The following is a 17,227-nucleotide window of genomic DNA, read 5'->3' as shown; positions in this document are numbered from 1 at the left end:
CCATCCACAAATATGTAGACAAGTTTTGGGACCTACAACTCAAAGCCACTGTCTTCAAAAAGTTGGATTTTGGAGAGCAAAAGCAGCAATTTTGTGCGGGCTTAGCCGAAGAAATGACGGAGTATGTCAACTCCCAAAGGCCACCTACCATATCGACAATAATACATCATACTATGGTGGCCTCTCGAATCAATTTCCAAACAGGGGCTAAGAGGAATTATAAGCTCCCTGAAAACAAGGGTTCCAATGAGCCTAAGGGGAAGGACAATGTCCAAAAGTCTCCTAAGGGCAACTCCAACAAAGCTGAAGAGAAGGGAGTTTATAAAGGCAAAAATAAACTCTCTCCTGAAGAGCTTGAGCGTTATCGCAAGGATAACCGATGTTTCATGTGCGGCGATCAAGGGCATGCGTACTGCGCTTGCCCCCAAAAGAACAACCGCCATGATCCTCCTAGAGCTACCTTGGTCGAAATCCAAGAGGAAGAAACTCACCACAAAGTATGCCATGCTTGGGGAAAAGTAAGAGAACATGATGCTTTTATTCTCTTTGACCCCGGTTCTACTCACAATTTTAAATCTATAGAGTTGGCCACCAAGCTAGGCATACAAACCTACGAGATGGGAGATGTCCTACCCGCAGACGGTGCTTTCAAGGGGCAAGAAGCTTCAGTCACTCCCTTAATCGGGAAATTGAGGCTCCATGTCCAAAGCTATGTGGACAAAGAGGACTTCTTTATCTCTCCTCTCAAGCATGAGGATGTAATCCTAGGAGCACCGTGGTTTGATCGCATGGCTGCCAATGTTAAATTCCCTAAAAGGAGAATCTCCTTTAAGTTCAGGGAAAAAGATATGTATATAGATGCTAAGGAAATAGGTAACACTATATCCATTGTATATACACAAGCTTTTAACAACTCAATAAAGAGCTCTATTTCCGTGTACATGATTTTTGTCAAAGATTCTCAAAATGAACCTAATGTTTTAGCAAAAGAAAATATACACAATCAAAAGGAATTAGAGTTATCCAATTTTCTCAAGGGGTTTCAAGATGTCTTTATTGACGACATCCCTTGTGAGCTACCTCCTAAACGAGGCAATGATGACCATGCAATTAAACTTCTTCCAGGAAGTTCACCGCCTAACAAACCTCCTTATAGAGTTTCTCAAGCTCAACAAGAGGAGATTATGCGGCAAGTGCATGAGTTAGTTGAGAAGGGCATGGTTAGGCCTAGCTCATCTCCATTTTGTTCTCCTGTGCTACTAGTGCAAAAGAAAGACGGGACGTATCGTATGTGTGTCGACTATAGAGCACTAAATAGGATCACTATCAAAAATAGGTTTCCGGTTCCGCGGGTAGAAGACCTATTTGATAAGCTACATGGGTCCACCTACTTCAGTAGGATTGACCTAAAAAGTGGCTATCATCAAATAAGGATAGTTGATCAAGACATTGTAAAAACCGCATTTCGCACTACATTTGGTCTTTACGAATACATTGTCATGCCTTTTGGCTTGACCAATGCACCAGCCACATTCAACCGCTTGATGGAGAAGCTATTCAGGCCTCACCGAACCTTTACTGGAGTGTTCTTTGATGATATCATCATCTACTCTAATTCATTAGATGAACACCAACAACTTCTCAAGGTAATATTTCAAGTTCTAAGAGAGAATAAACTTTATGTTAATCGAAAGAGAGAATAAACTCACATACACACTCACAAGCCTCCTTTACACAAAGGGAATGAGGGACACATGTCAGCTCCCTAGCCCAGATGTCCACAAGGTGTACCCAAATCCTATTGGATGGCCATGGAGGTGGACCAATGAGAATTAGGCTAGAGTAAATCTAGTTTAATTAATTTAAAAACACTTAATAAATAAACCAAAAAAAATTAAGCTCTCTAGAAGACTATTGGACAATCTCCCAAGGGGTCCAATGAGCATTCAGCAGCCCAATGGCTTGCTTGATTCCTATCGGCCAAGAGACAAAGGCGTCCAATGAGAGTTTAGTTGCATTAATTAATTACATAAAGCTCTCACAGAAGGGAAAAGAGGGACACATGTCAGAAGGCTATCACTTATTCTCCTTAAACCCTATTGGCTAAGCCTAGAGAGGTCCAATGGGGTGGTAGCATGAGCAAATAGCAAGAGGGGTCGACCAAGAGAGAGAGGGGGCTGAATTTTCAAAGGCATTATCTCACACACTTACAAACAAGCTCATGTGTGAAGCAAGAAGACTCTCTCTCTCATTCTCAAGATTTAAAGGAAAGCTTATCACCTACTCCAAGCTTGTGAGAAGGGAGGCCTACACCAACAACTCTTGGCTTTGTGATGCAAATCCAACTAAGAGCCAAGCTTCAATGCATGCTCATCTCCTCTACCATGCTAATTAATAAGCTATGATATGCTAATATGAGTGATTATGTGAGGAGATGTGCATCTTTCTCGTAAGACTACTCCTTCCTCTCAATCTACTCTCATACCCCGCTAGCTCTCACCATCTTCGAAGGTGTGTGAGGTCTTGGGTCTCAGACCATGAGGGAATTGATGTTGTGTTTTATAAGTGTTTTTCTTAGTGCTTGAAGCTTCCATCTTCATTCCACTAGCTAGTATTGAAGGAACACAAAGAATTGTATTGTAAAATGTCTCTCTTGATGGGAGAAACCTCTAATACAAAACCTTTTGGAGGGGGACCGGCTCCATGTAAATTCTGTCTTCAACTGTTTCCAATAGCTTAATTTCTCTCTCATTTGAGGTATTGTTCATGCTATCCAGCTAGGTGTTATGCTTTTTGTTGCTCTCTCCACCCAAGCACTCTTGCTATTCTCATTAGGAATCTATTCTAATGAAATGCTCACTATGTTCATGCTATTTTCCGCTACACACAAGTTACTAGGCCATTAAATGTTACATTGGTATCAGAGCACAAGGTTTCTCTTTTCTTGCTCAAGAAGGGAGGTCCTCAAGCTAGTTATAAATGGTTGGTATTATTAATTGCAATTGAGTAAGTAGAATAGGGATTTTTCATCCTTGCAGTGCGCCTGCCTTCGTGTAGATAACGGGGCATCACCGACGAGGTCTATGGTCTTAATAGTGGAGTCCTACGGGGCTTGCCTATGGCTTAGCTTACCTATGGCTTACCCACTATTGAGCTATTAGAAGCTTGACAGGAGCCGGTGTTGTTTTGATGTTGAACGACCCTCTCTTCTATTCCTTGCAATTAATGGTATTCGAGTCACGGGTGCAGTAGCGTGAGTGATTTTTTTATAAGGGTAAAGAGGAGTAGCAACTAGTGCTTGAAGTGCCAAAGTACACCTAAAAGTTGTTAGAATGGTTGACAATAGTAAAGAGAGTGAAATTAATGTTGATAACTTTGATTTTTCTAATGGGCAGGCTACTAATGATGCCCCTATGCTTGTTAACTACCTTGTTTCTAGGCTTCAACAAGCCATGGGCAATTCATCCCTCCAAAGTGAAGTGCAACGGCAGCTTTGTGCTCATGGGATTCTCCAAACTCCCCACCATGACGAGAGAGTACCTAGGCAGCCTCCTTGCGAGACTTCCAAAAGAGGCCTCTCCGATTCGGGAAGAAGAAGAGGATCCATACGAAGGGCTCAAAAATTTTCTTCTTGATGATGCATCTCCTTCCCATTGGAGAATTCAAGAGCCCCCACCGAAGGAACGAGAAAGAAGTGAGTCTCTTGCCACCTCGGCGGAGATGGCTCCACGAAGATGGCGGGCTAAACGCTCTCCATCACCTCCTAAACGGAGAAGACCATCACACACTTCTCCACACCATAATTCAAAGAGGGATGACAAAAAGCAAGAGAAGAAAAAGACGAGAAAGAGGACACCCTCTTCTCCATCCTCTTCCTCTTATGAAAGTGATGGTGCAGACAGAGAAGATCAAGGTAGGAAAAAGGTGAAAAAGACCTCTTCTCCATCTTCCTTAAATTCTTCATCTTCTGAAGAAAGCGATGGTGCAACTTTTGAACCATGGAAAAGAAGAGGCTATAGGAAATCCTATACCGCGTGGAAGAGGTTGTTTAAGCTCAATAAGTTCAAAGAGCATGGAAGAGGTTGTTTAAGAGGGAGGAAAGAGCATCTTTTTCCTTACCTACAATGGCACCTTTGGTGCTACGGACAAAGTCTTGGCCTTTATCCAACAGTTTTTGGCCACTGACGCCAAAGACAAAGTACTCACCGAATGGCGAAGCTTGAAGCTCTCTCCCTACAATCCATTCACAAATATGTAGACTTGGGACCTACATCTCAAAGCCACTGTCTTCAAAAAGATGGATTTTGGAGAGCAAAAGCAGTAATTTTGTGCCGGCTTAACTGAAGAAATGACTGAGTATGTAAACTCCCAAAGGCCACGCACCATATCAGTGGTTATACACCATACTATGGTGGCTTCTTGAATCAATTTCCAAACAGGGGCTAAGAGAAATTCTAAGACCACGGAAAACAAGGGTTCCAATAAGCCTAAGGGGAAGGACAATATCCAAAAATATCCTAAGGGCAATTCCAACAAAGCTAAGGAGAAGGGAGTTTACAAAGGCAAAAACAAACTCTCTCCTGAAGAGCTTGAGCGTTATCTCAAGGATAACCGTTGTTTCAAGTGCAACGAGCAAGGGAATGTGTACCGCGCTTGTCCCCAAAAGAACACCCGCCATGAGCCTCGTAGAGCTACCTTGGTTGAAATCCTAGAAGAGGAAGATCACCACAAAGGATCTCCTCTATGCCATGCTTGGGGAAAGGTAAGAGAACATGATGCTTTTATTCTCTTTGACTGGTTCTACTCACAATTTCATATCCACAGAGTTGGCCACCAAGCTAGGCAAACAAGCTTACGAGATGGGAGATGTCCTACCCGCAGATGGTGCTTTCAAGGGGCAAGAAGCTTCAGTCACTCCCTTAATCGGGAAATTGAGACTCCATGTCCAAATCTATGTGGACAAAGAGGACTTCTTTATCTCTCCTCTCAAGCACAAGGATGTAATCCTAGGGGGACCATGGTTTGATCGCATGACTACCAATGTTAAATTCCTTGAAAGGAAAATCTACTTTAGGTTCAGGAAAAAGATATGTACATAAATGCTAAGGAAATGGGTAACACCATATCCATTGTACATACTTAAGCTTTCAATAAGTCAATAAAGAGCTCTATTTCCGTGTACATGATTTTTGTTAAAGATTCTCAAAATGAACCTAATGCTTTAGCAAAAGAAAATATAAACAATCACAACGAATTAGAGTTATCCAATTTTCTCAAGGGGTTTCAAGATGTCTTTATTCACGACATCTCTTGTGAACTACCTCCTAAACAAGGCAATGATGACCATGCAATTGAACTTCTTCCAGGAATTTCACCGCCTAATAAACCTCCTTATAGAGTTTCTCAAGCTCAACAAGAGGAGATTACGTGGCAAGTGCATGAGTTAGTTGAGAAGGCCATGGTTAGGCCTAGCTCATCTCCATTTTGCTCACCTATGCTATTAGTGCAAAAGAAAGACGGCACATATTGTATGTGTGTCGACTATAGAGCACTAAATAGGATCACTATCAAGAATAGTTTTTCTGTTCCATGGGTAGAAGACCTATTTGATAAGCTACAAGGGTCCACCTACTTCAGTAGGATTGACCTAAAAAGTGGCTATCATCAAATAAGGATAGTTGATCAAGCACCAACCACATTCAACCGCTTGATGGAGAAGCTATTCAGGCCTCACTGAACCTTTACTGGAGTGTTCTTTGATGATATCATCCTCTACTCTAATTCATTAGATGAACACCAACAACTTCTCAAGGTAATATTTCAAGTTCCAAGAGAGAATAAACTATATGTTAATCGAAAGAAAAGTAAGTTTTTCTTACAAGAGATTCAGTATTTAGGTCACATTATCTCTCAAGATGGCATCCAAATGGATCCTTCAAAGTTAGAGGTAATAAAAAGATGGCCTAAACCAAGGAATCTTCATGAACTAAGAAGATTTATAGGTATGTGTGCAAACTATAGACGCTTCATAGAAAAGTTCTCACAAATTGCAGGACCATTACATGACCTAACAAAGAAAAAAGTTAGGTATACATGGTCTGCCAAGGAGAACAATGCTTTCAAAAAGCTTAAAGAAAAGCTTATCTCTCAACCTATGCTTACACTACCGGATCTCTCAAAGCCATTTGAGGTCCAATGTGACGCTTGTGGTGATTGCCTTGGAGCTGTTTTGCTCCAAGAAGGGAGCGCCATAACCTATGAAAGTCAAAGTCTCGACCCTGTTGAGCAAGCTCTAGGCATATATGAAAAGGAACTCCTCGCAATTCTACATGCCTTAGACTCATGGAAGCACTATTTATTGGGGACTCCTTTCATTCTGCAAACGGATCACCAAAGTCTTAAGTACTTCATGATGCAGACCAAGCTCTCCGACAAACAAATGAGGTGGGCAAATTTCCTCTTGCAATTTCATTTTTATATTGCTCACATTGCTGGCAAGCATAATCAAGTACCTGATCCACTCTCAAGATAGCCGAGAGTGAGTGCGGTTTCCATAGCAACTCACAATGATCTATCTTCTATGATAGATGAGTATGCTATTGATCCCTATTTCAGAGATGTGATTTCAGCCCTTGCACTAGGGAAGACAGAGGAACCATTTACTTTACAAGATGGTTATCTTTTCTATGGCAATAGACTATGTGTTACTAACTCATTACGTGAGAAAGTAATGTATAAATCTCATGCTCCACCTTATGCGGGGCATAGAGGGATTCAGTCTACCCTAAAAGGGATTGAAACCATAGTTACCAGGAACGGGAAACAGGAACGGGAACGCCGAACAAAATGCCATTCCCTGTTACGGGTACTCACGTTTGAAACATGGAACGGGGATTCGGAACGGGAACTTGGAATGGAAACGGGGAACGGAGACCTGAAAACGGCCATTCCCTGTTACTATGATTGAAACATATTTCTATTGGCCTATCATGAAAGCAAACATACAAGAGTATGTTTCTAAATGTGTGTTATGCCAAAAGACAAAGTTTGATAGAGGGAAGCAACCTGGATTGCTTCAACCTTTGTCAATCGCTAATTCACCATGGCAGAGCATATCCATGGATTTTATCTTTGGATTGCCTAAGTCTATCCATGGGAATACATAAATATGGACAATAGTAGACAGGTTCAGTAAACAAGCTCATTTTATACCTGTCAAAAAGACTATCAAAGCCCATCAAATGGAAATCCTCTTCATTTCACAAATATTCAAGTACCATGGCTTGCCAATGTCCATAGTGTTGGATGGAGATCCTAGAATGACCAATAATTTTTGGAAGGGTCTCTTTGAGAATTTAGGGACAAGGCTAAACTTATCTTCGGCCTATCACCCACAAACGGATGGCGAAAATGAAATAGCTAACCTAACAATTCTTGATCTACTAAAAGCCTATGTAATGGAAGTAGATCAAAGATCCAAATGGGAGAAGTACTTACCCTTAGTGGAGTATGCCTACAACAACATTGTACATACTTCCACGGTAAAAGCACCTTTGAGGTGATTGAGGGAAGATCTAAAAGTCCCCTGCTACTTAAGGTACACGGGAAGATCTTCGCTACAGATGGGTATAGCCGAGACCTACAAGAATCTTTCCAAAAGATTAAAGATGTTATTTCTATCTCACAGCAAAGGCAAAAGGCTACTGCTGATAATAAGCACAAAAGAGTCCAAGCCTTTAAAGAAAATGATTGGGTTTTACTCAAATTTCCCAAAGCTTGATTAAGGCACATTAGGCAAGAATCCTACGGGACACCAAAAGTACTATGCTAAGTTAGCAAAAAGGTATCATGGTCCCTTCCAGATTCTTAGGCCAATCAATGAGATGGCCTATCAACTCAAGCCCAGCCATTGTCTCATACACAATGCTTTCCATGTGAGCCTACTAAATCCTTACAAAGGAGAGCCACCTCAAGAACCAACTATTGAAGACCCACTGGAGATTGAGGACCAAGAAGAGGTACTACAGCTCGAGTCCAGCTCGAATCCATTCTCCGACATGAAGACAAGGTACTAAGCGGCGGTAAGACTATTCGACGATATCTTATTAAGTTTAAGAATTATCCTTTTGAAGATGCTAGATGGATGCAAGGCATACAATTAAAGGATAACCTAAACCTTGTCAATGCTTACAATGCTTACAATGCTTCCCAAGAGTAAGCAAATGTACAAATGTTAAAAATGAACAAAATTTTTGTCTTATAAGACTCTTTTTTTCTTTATTGTGCACAAAAATGAAGTAGTATGCATGCTTAGATCAAGTTTGCGGAGAGGACGCCTCCCAAACACCAAGTAGACCTTGTCACTCTACTATGGAAGATGATAGGACTAATGTGCAGACATGCTTACGGTAGCCTCAAGCTCTCAAGCGCCAAATGGACTAGTCATCAATTGTGAAATGATGTCGTAGGGTAACATAGGGATCCTCTACCCTATCTTCTCTACCCATAGTCAAGGACGACTATGATTTCAAGAGAGAGGTAATGTCATAATAATCAATATCTAATTCTCTTAAATGATTCTCATGTTAAACTGATCATTTAATATGGGAAAGTGCCAGGGGAGAAAAAAGCTAGAATATTGGTTAAGCTAGCAGACCGGCCACAGTAGGGATTCAAAGGAGAGAAAATAGGGATCCAAGAGGGGGGCCATCTGCAAAAGAGCTATATGCAACAATGGGCTTAAAAGACCTTAAGGTTCAGCCCATTAAGACTTCCAAAATTCAAAGGTTGTGTCCAAAGGTCAACTTTAGGGAAAATTGGATGCTTTGTGTGTGTCCCAAAAGTCTCTGTCAAGCCCTACATAGGAGGAGACGAGCCCAAGCAGTAGGGGATGAGAGAGAAACTCACACACACACACACAAGCTCCCTTTACACAAAGGGAATGAGGGACACATGTCAGCTCCCTAGCCTAGATGCCCACAAGGTGTACCCAATTCCTATTGGATGGCCTTGGAGGTGGACCAATGAGAATTAGGCTAGAGTAAATCTAGTTTAATTAATTTAAAAACACTTAATAAAAGAACCAATAAGAATTAACCTCTCTAGAAGACTATTGGATAGTCTCCCAAGGGGACCAATGAGCATTCAGCAACCCAATGGCTTGCCTAATTCTTATTTGCCGGGAGGCAAAGGGGTCCAATGAGAGTTTAGTTGAATTAAATAATTACCTAAAGCTCTCACAAAAGGGGAAAGGGGGACACATGTCAGAAGGCTATCACTTATGCTGCTTAATTACCATTGGCTAAGCCTACAGAGGTCCAATAGGATGCTAGCAAGAGCAAAAAGCAAGAGGGGTCGACCTAGTGAGAGAGGGGGCTGATTTTTGCAAGGCATTATCACACACACACTCACACAATCTCATGTGTGAAGAAAAGAAGACTCTCTCTCCTTCTCAAGCTCTAATGGAAAGCTTATCACCTACTCCAAGCTTGTCAGAAGGAAGGCCTACACCGACAACTCTTGGCTTTGTGATACAAATCCAACCAAGAGCCAAGCTTCAATGCATGCTCACCTCCTCTACCATGCTAATTACTAAGCTAAGCTATGCTAATATGAGTGATTATGTGAGGAGATGTACATCTTTCTCGTAAGAATACTCCTTCCTCTCAATCTACTCTCATATCCCGCTAGCTCTCACCATCTTTGAAGGTGTGTGAGGTCTTGGGTCTGAGACCGTGAGGGAATTGATGTTGTGTTTGATAAGTGTTTTGTGTAGTGCATGAAGCTTCCATCTTCATTGCACTAGCTAGTATTGAAGGAACACAAGAAATTGTATTGTAAAATGTCTCTCTTGATGGGAGAAACCATAATACAAAGCCTTTTGGAGGGGGGACCGGCTCCATGCAAATCCGGTTCTCAGCTGTTGTCAATTGCTTAATTTCTCTCTCTTTTGAAGTATTGTTCATGCTATCTAACTAGGTGTTATGCTTTTTGTTGCTCTCTCCACCCAAGCACTCTTGTTAATCTCATTAGGAATCTATTCTAATGAAATGCTCACTATCTTCATGCTATTTTCCGTTACACACAAGTTACTAGGCCATTAAATGGTACAGCAACTATTGACCTACTTGATCATGCACATCCTTCTAGAGGCTCACAAAATTGCCAGGCTAGATCCTAAGCTAACTAAGACTGATGCTGACTTGTAGCAGTAGCTTGTCCGCGTGGCTCAATTGCAATGTGCACGTGCCATCCCGAGGAGCTTGCTAGATCTATTTGAGATTCTATGCAAGGAACCGAAGTACAAGCTATGTGAAAAGGCACAAGCTCCAAAGTAGCTTCTTGCCTAGCTATTTATGGATCTTCAACCACTGAACCCAACCCAATGTTTGTACTCTCACTCTCATCAACGTGATTATAAGAATCAATAGAATCTTTTGTGACAGACACTAAACTGACTCGATCATTGCAAAGAGGATCATGAGTCACGAAGAGGCGGGATTGCATACACATAGATTGAGCAGCTATGAAGGGAATAACACAGTAGTGCAAAATTACAAGTTTTTTCCCTAAAATACAGCCCTCTCTCTCTCTCTCTTCCCCGTGGCATTTTCAGCTGATGCGACAATTTTTGGGCCATTTTTCCACTTTGAACCAAAACTAGGTCCATTTCAGCTCATTTTTAACCGAAAAAAGGCCATTTTTGACATTAAAAAATCCCAAATAGAGTCTGAAAAATCCCTAAATTTGTGGGATCACTCGCATAAGCATAAAAAGCATAGATAAGCTTCATCACTATTCCATTTTAGGTCACTTTCCATGCAATTCTGCAATGATGCCTGTTAGTTGCTATTTTTGGCAGTTTTTGCCCGCATTGATCTTTGTAGGCGAGATGAGTGTGCCCACCATGAAACACTTGGAATATGTACATCAAAAGGCCAAAATAGGCATCTTATCAAGTGGGAAAGCACGCAAAGGCGCCACCTCCAGAGCCACGATTCCTGGCAACAACCATAGTAGCCGCATTAGCATATATCACAATATGTACATTATTGCTTTCCATGCATCAAGGACTGTCAAAAGTGAGGTGAATGTTGTATTTCACACTATGTACAGGCCACAGCACGACACCCATCCCCTCTGAACCTGCACATCCTCCGGTGTGTTGCACAACATCATTTGTTAAGCATTAAAACTCATGGTGAGACACCATATCTTCACTTCCATCCTCAATTTGCATATAGTTAGACCCTTCATCCTCTTCAATATGTTATGCATCAAATGGATCAGAATCCACTCTTCTTTTGAAGAATTTAACCCTTTTTCCTGCAATGGGATTTTTCATTTCTGTCCCATCCAATTCACGCAAGGTGTAAGTTGCATTTCCATGCACATGTTTGACAACATAAGGGCCAAACCATCTCTTTGCAAGCTTCCTTATTGTAGAGTGCTAGTTGTCAAGGCTACTATCATACACCAACACCCAATCGCCCTCTTCAATGGCTTTTGGTCTGAGCTTGTGTCTCTTATCAAATCTGTCTTTGTTTTTTAACCTTGCATCCTTTAGTCGAGTTTTTGCAAGCTCAATGTCTTCAGGCCTTCTTTCCAATTGTCGTATGCGCAATGCAAGGAGGTCTTCTATACTCATTCTATCTTCCCATGGCAATACATTCCATGTAAGGACTACAGCTTCAATTGGCATCATAACCAATGACTGAACTATGTGTCGTAGGTCAGCCCACAATGCAAACGGCAGTAACCTTGGCCACTCTCCAAGCTTACCTTCACAAGCCTTAGCTAAAGCTTTAATAATTGGAGGATGCCCTCTTTCACTTTCTCCATTCCCTTTGGGTTATAAGCACAAGTTAAAGCTAGTTTGATGCCCATTCTAGAGAAGAATTCCCTTGCTTCATCAGCATCCAATCCTTCATCTGCAGTTATTTTTCCCACACATCCATAGCGACATATCACTTCAAATCTTCTCTTGCAAGCACCAAATACCTCATTTGCCAAAGTCCCAAAGGCATTGTGACCAAGCCCACAACACATTTGTAATGCATGGCCAATGGATAAGTAGGATGTAGTCCATCACGATGCCGTGCATTGAATACATTTGGCATGTCACACAAGACTCCACAAACTCAACAATATCCTTATACATCCCTTTCCACCAGTACCTTTCTTTTACCTTGGCAAATATTGCCCATACTCCTCGATGTCCTGCCCATAAACTTTCATGAAACTCCTTGATGATTTGTTGTTGAGTAACTGTTGCTAAATTGGCTTTATCTGACAGAAAATTAATTCTAAATGAATTATTGGATTTATAAGTGAGAGGGTTTTCTCGCTTGGAACAACATGAAAAATAATTCTAAATGAATTATTGGAATTTTAAGTGAGAGGGTTTTTCTCACTGGAGACATCCGAGTACAGAGTATTCCTAGTGCGTCATTCAAAGTAATGACGGGAGCACTGAGAACGGGAATATCTGTAAGGCCACCAGGAACGGGTACTTCTGATGTGTCACATCGGATGGGTGACAAGGAGCATCGGAAAGAAGTATCCGACCATCCGGGAACGGACATCTCTGATGCGTCATAGGATGGGTGACATAGAGCATCGTGAAGGAGATTGTGCCGTAAGTTCGGTAGGAAAGGACTAGGTGATGGGTATTCTTGACGCGTCACAAGGTGGGTGACGGGTGCATCGGAAAGGGAATATCCATAGTCAGGAGGAAATTCCGAACTGTGTTAGAATTGTGCACAAGGAAAATGTCACCAACGTGTGACTACTATCTATCCTTTTTGTTGATTTCTTTCTTATTATCTATTTACTTTCACTTTTTGGAAACACCCCTCGGAAAATCTAACTGCCTTGCATTGCATAGCTAGTGTGGAACTGTCCAGAGGGAGTCCAGGCTTGAGGGCAAGAGAGCACTAAGGTTGGACAAGGACTATGGTTAGCCAAGTGGGGTCATTGACTAGCCAAAGTGGAATCCTTTGCTACAGAGGCTACATTTCAGTTCTGGATGTGGCCGCAGTGTACAAAGAGGGTCGGATGACCTAGAAAGATACAATGGTAGCATCTCCTAAAATTTAGGAAACTGCTATTTTGGGACCTGAAAATGTGTTGATGTCATTACCTCCGGAATGACAAAGGGAACATTTTCTTACTCTGCCGTGAAGTCAACTGGGCAACCGGTTGGGATATTTTTAGACCCACCCCAAAACGGGAAAATGCTTATAAATGTGCCAAGTGGCACCTTCTGGTGCACTTGCCTCATGCAACAAGAAGTGGCGCTGAATTTAGGAGGGGGAGAGCCTCATTTTCAGATTTGTCACAGGTTAAGAGCTATGGAGTGCTTGCTTTCCCTCTTATGCACAGTGCGGTGCCGGGAGTGATGCCCTGCACGCTACGCACTGCCCTCTCTCTCCCCTTTGGCAATATGTTATGCCCCTCTAGTGGGCTCTTCATTTGACCAATGTACAGTTGTGTGGGTTCATGCGCGATTGCCGAGGCAAGAGCCTCTTGCACAGGTAATGGATTAGCTAGCGGCTGATCCCCCCGCAGGTACAGGTGAATTCGGAGAGGTTTCATGCCAGAAATCTCGTCCGATTCAAAGGGCAAGTAGCCCTACAGGTGCGGGAGCTCGAGGACTTGCTACGGATGCGACCGGCACGCGAAACGGAGCCCGAAACAGCAAATTACAGCCTGCTGTGTATTTTTGCAGGTTTAGGGTTTTGGCCCTAAACGGACCCTAATACCCCCAAGAGGTTCGGGGACGCAAGGGGACCGCTGTACAGGTGATCTGGCGCATTTTCAGGGCTGAAAACAGAGAATTCAGCGTGCTGCAGATTCTCGCCAGGTTTTGCAAAGTGCCCGTATGCGTCGGGAAAGTCGGCCAATGCGTGGGAATACTGACTGTGAAGGGTTCTAGTACAGTTATGCTGCCGAAATCGAGCTGGAACAGTGGAAATTCAGCCGAGTTTGTGCGGGGCAGCTTGTAGGGAACCACAGCGTTTATTTCCCTCTTTTGAACAATAAAGAAATACCGAAAGGGGCGCCTAAGTTAGGGGCCAATCTGGTGTCTGTCTACTCATACAGGTGCAATCTAGCAGCCTGTATCCCTCTCCCCTTTGTTGTGTATTGAAAGTACAGGTAAAATAGACGACTAATAATGGGTGAAAGCTAAATCAAGGTTTGAAGTAAAGATTACCGCCCTTTTTGGATTGAACAGGCCGGTTTCAGAAAAAGCAAGCACTTGAATGAAGATGGGTTCAGAGGAAACTTTGAGGAAAAACGGATGCTTTTTGAGAAAGCGGAATTGCTTTTCGGGAAAGCAAATGCTTTCCCGCGAGGAAGTCTATGTCTGCATTGCAACTGTGCGTGTGATTGCATCCAGGAACGCCTGGCAGGTGCTGTGAAAGCATTGTTTTTAACTTATAAGGTTTTCTTGAGTTTTTGGACAGATTCATACCATTTTTAAAGGTGACCGGCCGCCCACTTAATAAGTGGGCAGCCATCCGATAAATAAGGCAATAGATCAGCCAGCGTTTTCTCTCTCTCTTTTTTTCTGACGGAACAACGATAAAAATAAAATTATTATTATTAGAAAAGAAAAAAAAAAAAAACGAAAAAACGGCCGCGATCTCTACGCGAGCAGCTATTCGTGCCCGTGGCCGAGAGCTATAAAAGCATCTCATGCCCTCACTCAGAGGGAAGGATCAGCTTTTTACAAGAAGGAGATGTTGCTGTAGAGTTCACCCGCAAAGAAGACATTTGCCGGTGATGCCTATGGCTGTTCCAAGTGTACCCGATGTCGCCAAGACCCAGTACGCGAGTTCCCTCACGAAGAAGTGCCTACGGAGCGTGTTTCCATCGCGACAAGCTGCTGTTTTTATCTGTTTCCAGCCCATAAACGTCGTAGACGGGGCTGATTTACGAGAAGGAACCCGAGAACACACCTCTTTTGTGTGTAGGATTGGAAGAGAGGAATTTTCTATGAAGAGATCTCTTCCGGGGAATTGCTTTTCGAGAATCGAGTTGCGTTTCGAGCATCAAGACTTTGAAGGTAACGATTTTCATGTTATGATCTTTGAGTATTTGATTGCAGGTGTACTTCCTCTTCGTGAGGGAGTAGGAGCAGAGGAAGGCATGAGCCTCTGCAGGAGAAAAGCGCTCTGAGAAACTAGAGCCAGATCAGCCCAAGGGTTTCGTACCCAAGTTTGGGAAGTAGATCCACGGATCGGAGAGAGGTAGTCTCTCAAGTTGTGATCCGGAAGTTGGGATTCCCAAGTAAGGACTTCGTGCCCGGGAAAGCAGAGTTGTTCTGCGGGAAGAGAACTCTGGAGAGAGAGTTGGAAAAGAGTTGCAGGGATGCCATGCCCTAAGTCTCGAAGGTGAGATCCAGAGGCGAGAACCTTGATTCTCGAGGAATTGGAATAAGGAACGGAAGTTCCTTGGAATAGGGTTTTGCCCTAGGAATCGGAAGCTGAGGCTTCCGGGAACCATCAAGTCTTATTCTAGAACGAACGTGGTAATACGTTCGGTTCAAGTGCTTGTCCTCAATAATAAAGATACTATTAGGGGGGGACCAGCCCATCTTCTGGTCCCCAGTACTGTGTCGATCTTCTCACTCTCTATCTCTCTCCCTTTATCTATTTCTCTCTATATACTCTGGCTTCAGTATTAAGTGATAAATTCTATTTATCCGAGTATATTTTATATTGTTATGCGCTCCCATTTGTGACAATAACCTTATCGCATACTACCCGCAATGGTGTTCCATCTCTTCGTTTAAGATGCTTCCATAAGTAGCCATCCCTCAAGAAGTATCCATATGCTTTTCTTCTTATCCTCTTAAATTCTTTCTCAATCCAATCATCCTGCTTCTGCAAAGTAATTAAGTAGTGACCTATCAAGAGCAATTCACGCTCATATAGCTCCTCTGAAAAGGACTCAAGTGAAGACACAAAACATGCATGATTACTCTTTGCATGAGCAATAGTGTAAAACTTTGTGCCTACATCATCTCCCTCGACAATCATGTCATGTTCATCCTCATACCTTGCCCTAGATAGCATATTTTCCATTGGGTTGTCCTTCCCTACGATAATTTTATGTAGGCTATCCATCGCAGCATAGCAATGTCAGGAGTTGAACAATTTGTAATCATTCCAAGAAGAGGCAAACAAACTCTTTCCACAACCACTAATGCCCCTATCAAGTACTCCTTGTCACATCTAAATGCTATAACCACCCCCCATAGTTCCCTTTTTACTTGCGCATAATTTCGTGGGCGAGAACTCAGAACCTTGGCCCCAAACCTCACCACATGCCTTTTTCCTTGGTCATCATCTTGCCCAACTGCCCATCTTATCTTTGTAGAACTCGTGTCCACTGTCACAATGACAGGTTTCTCACATGCATAGTCTACCTTTCTCAAGGTTGGTGATTAAAGAAGTAGCTTCTTTAGCTTTCTCATGGCGCTTTCTCATGGCTTTTGTGTGCTGTTCTTCGTCCCATTGAAACTTATGATTCTTTCTCAACAACCTATAAAGAGGATCTGCTACATGTGCATAAGGACCACACATAAGCCTTCTACCATAAGGACCACACATATGCCCCACAATCAACACTCCATTAATCCCAAATACAGGTCTATACTTCTTCCAACCTTGACAAAATCTTCTCACAGTCTTTGATATGGTCTAGAGCAAACTTACGGCACCTCCTTGAATCCATATCTTCATCTTTCTCTTTGTCTTTACATCCTTTGATGGGCACATCATCAAGAAATGGCATTGTGATTTGAGGTATGAAGTCACGTACAACCTTCATCCCATTCATCATATGTGCAACTGAATTCGTTGCTCCTTGAGGTAAGGTACACATCCTTACCATCCCCAAAGGTGTTTTCATAGTTGTCAGATCTCTACTCTCAACATCTAGCTGAAATTGATCGTACCCTGAATAGAGATCCCCCATTGAGTAAATTGACGTTCCTGCAAACGCTTATGTAAATTCATCCACTATTGGTCATGTACCCACATTCTTGATGGTACCCTTGTTTACAAGTTGCAGATCTTGTATGAACCGCAAAGCTCCATTCTTCGTAGGCACAGTAAACCACCGTTTGAAATGGGGGGAGGGAAAAGCCACACAGGTGGTCGGTAGTGCCATCGGAGTACACCCTGGACCATGGTGTAGAAAGGCCCAGGACGCCAGA

This window comes from Adiantum capillus-veneris, chromosome 9 (assembly GCF_014529385.1).
Source record: "Adiantum capillus-veneris isolate H3 chromosome 9, ASM1452938v2, whole genome shotgun sequence".
Lineage (NCBI taxonomy): Eukaryota > Viridiplantae > Streptophyta > Polypodiopsida > Polypodiales > Pteridaceae > Adiantum > Adiantum capillus-veneris.
The sequence above is the reverse complement of the archived record's forward strand: the minus strand, read 5'-3'. Positions refer to the sequence as shown.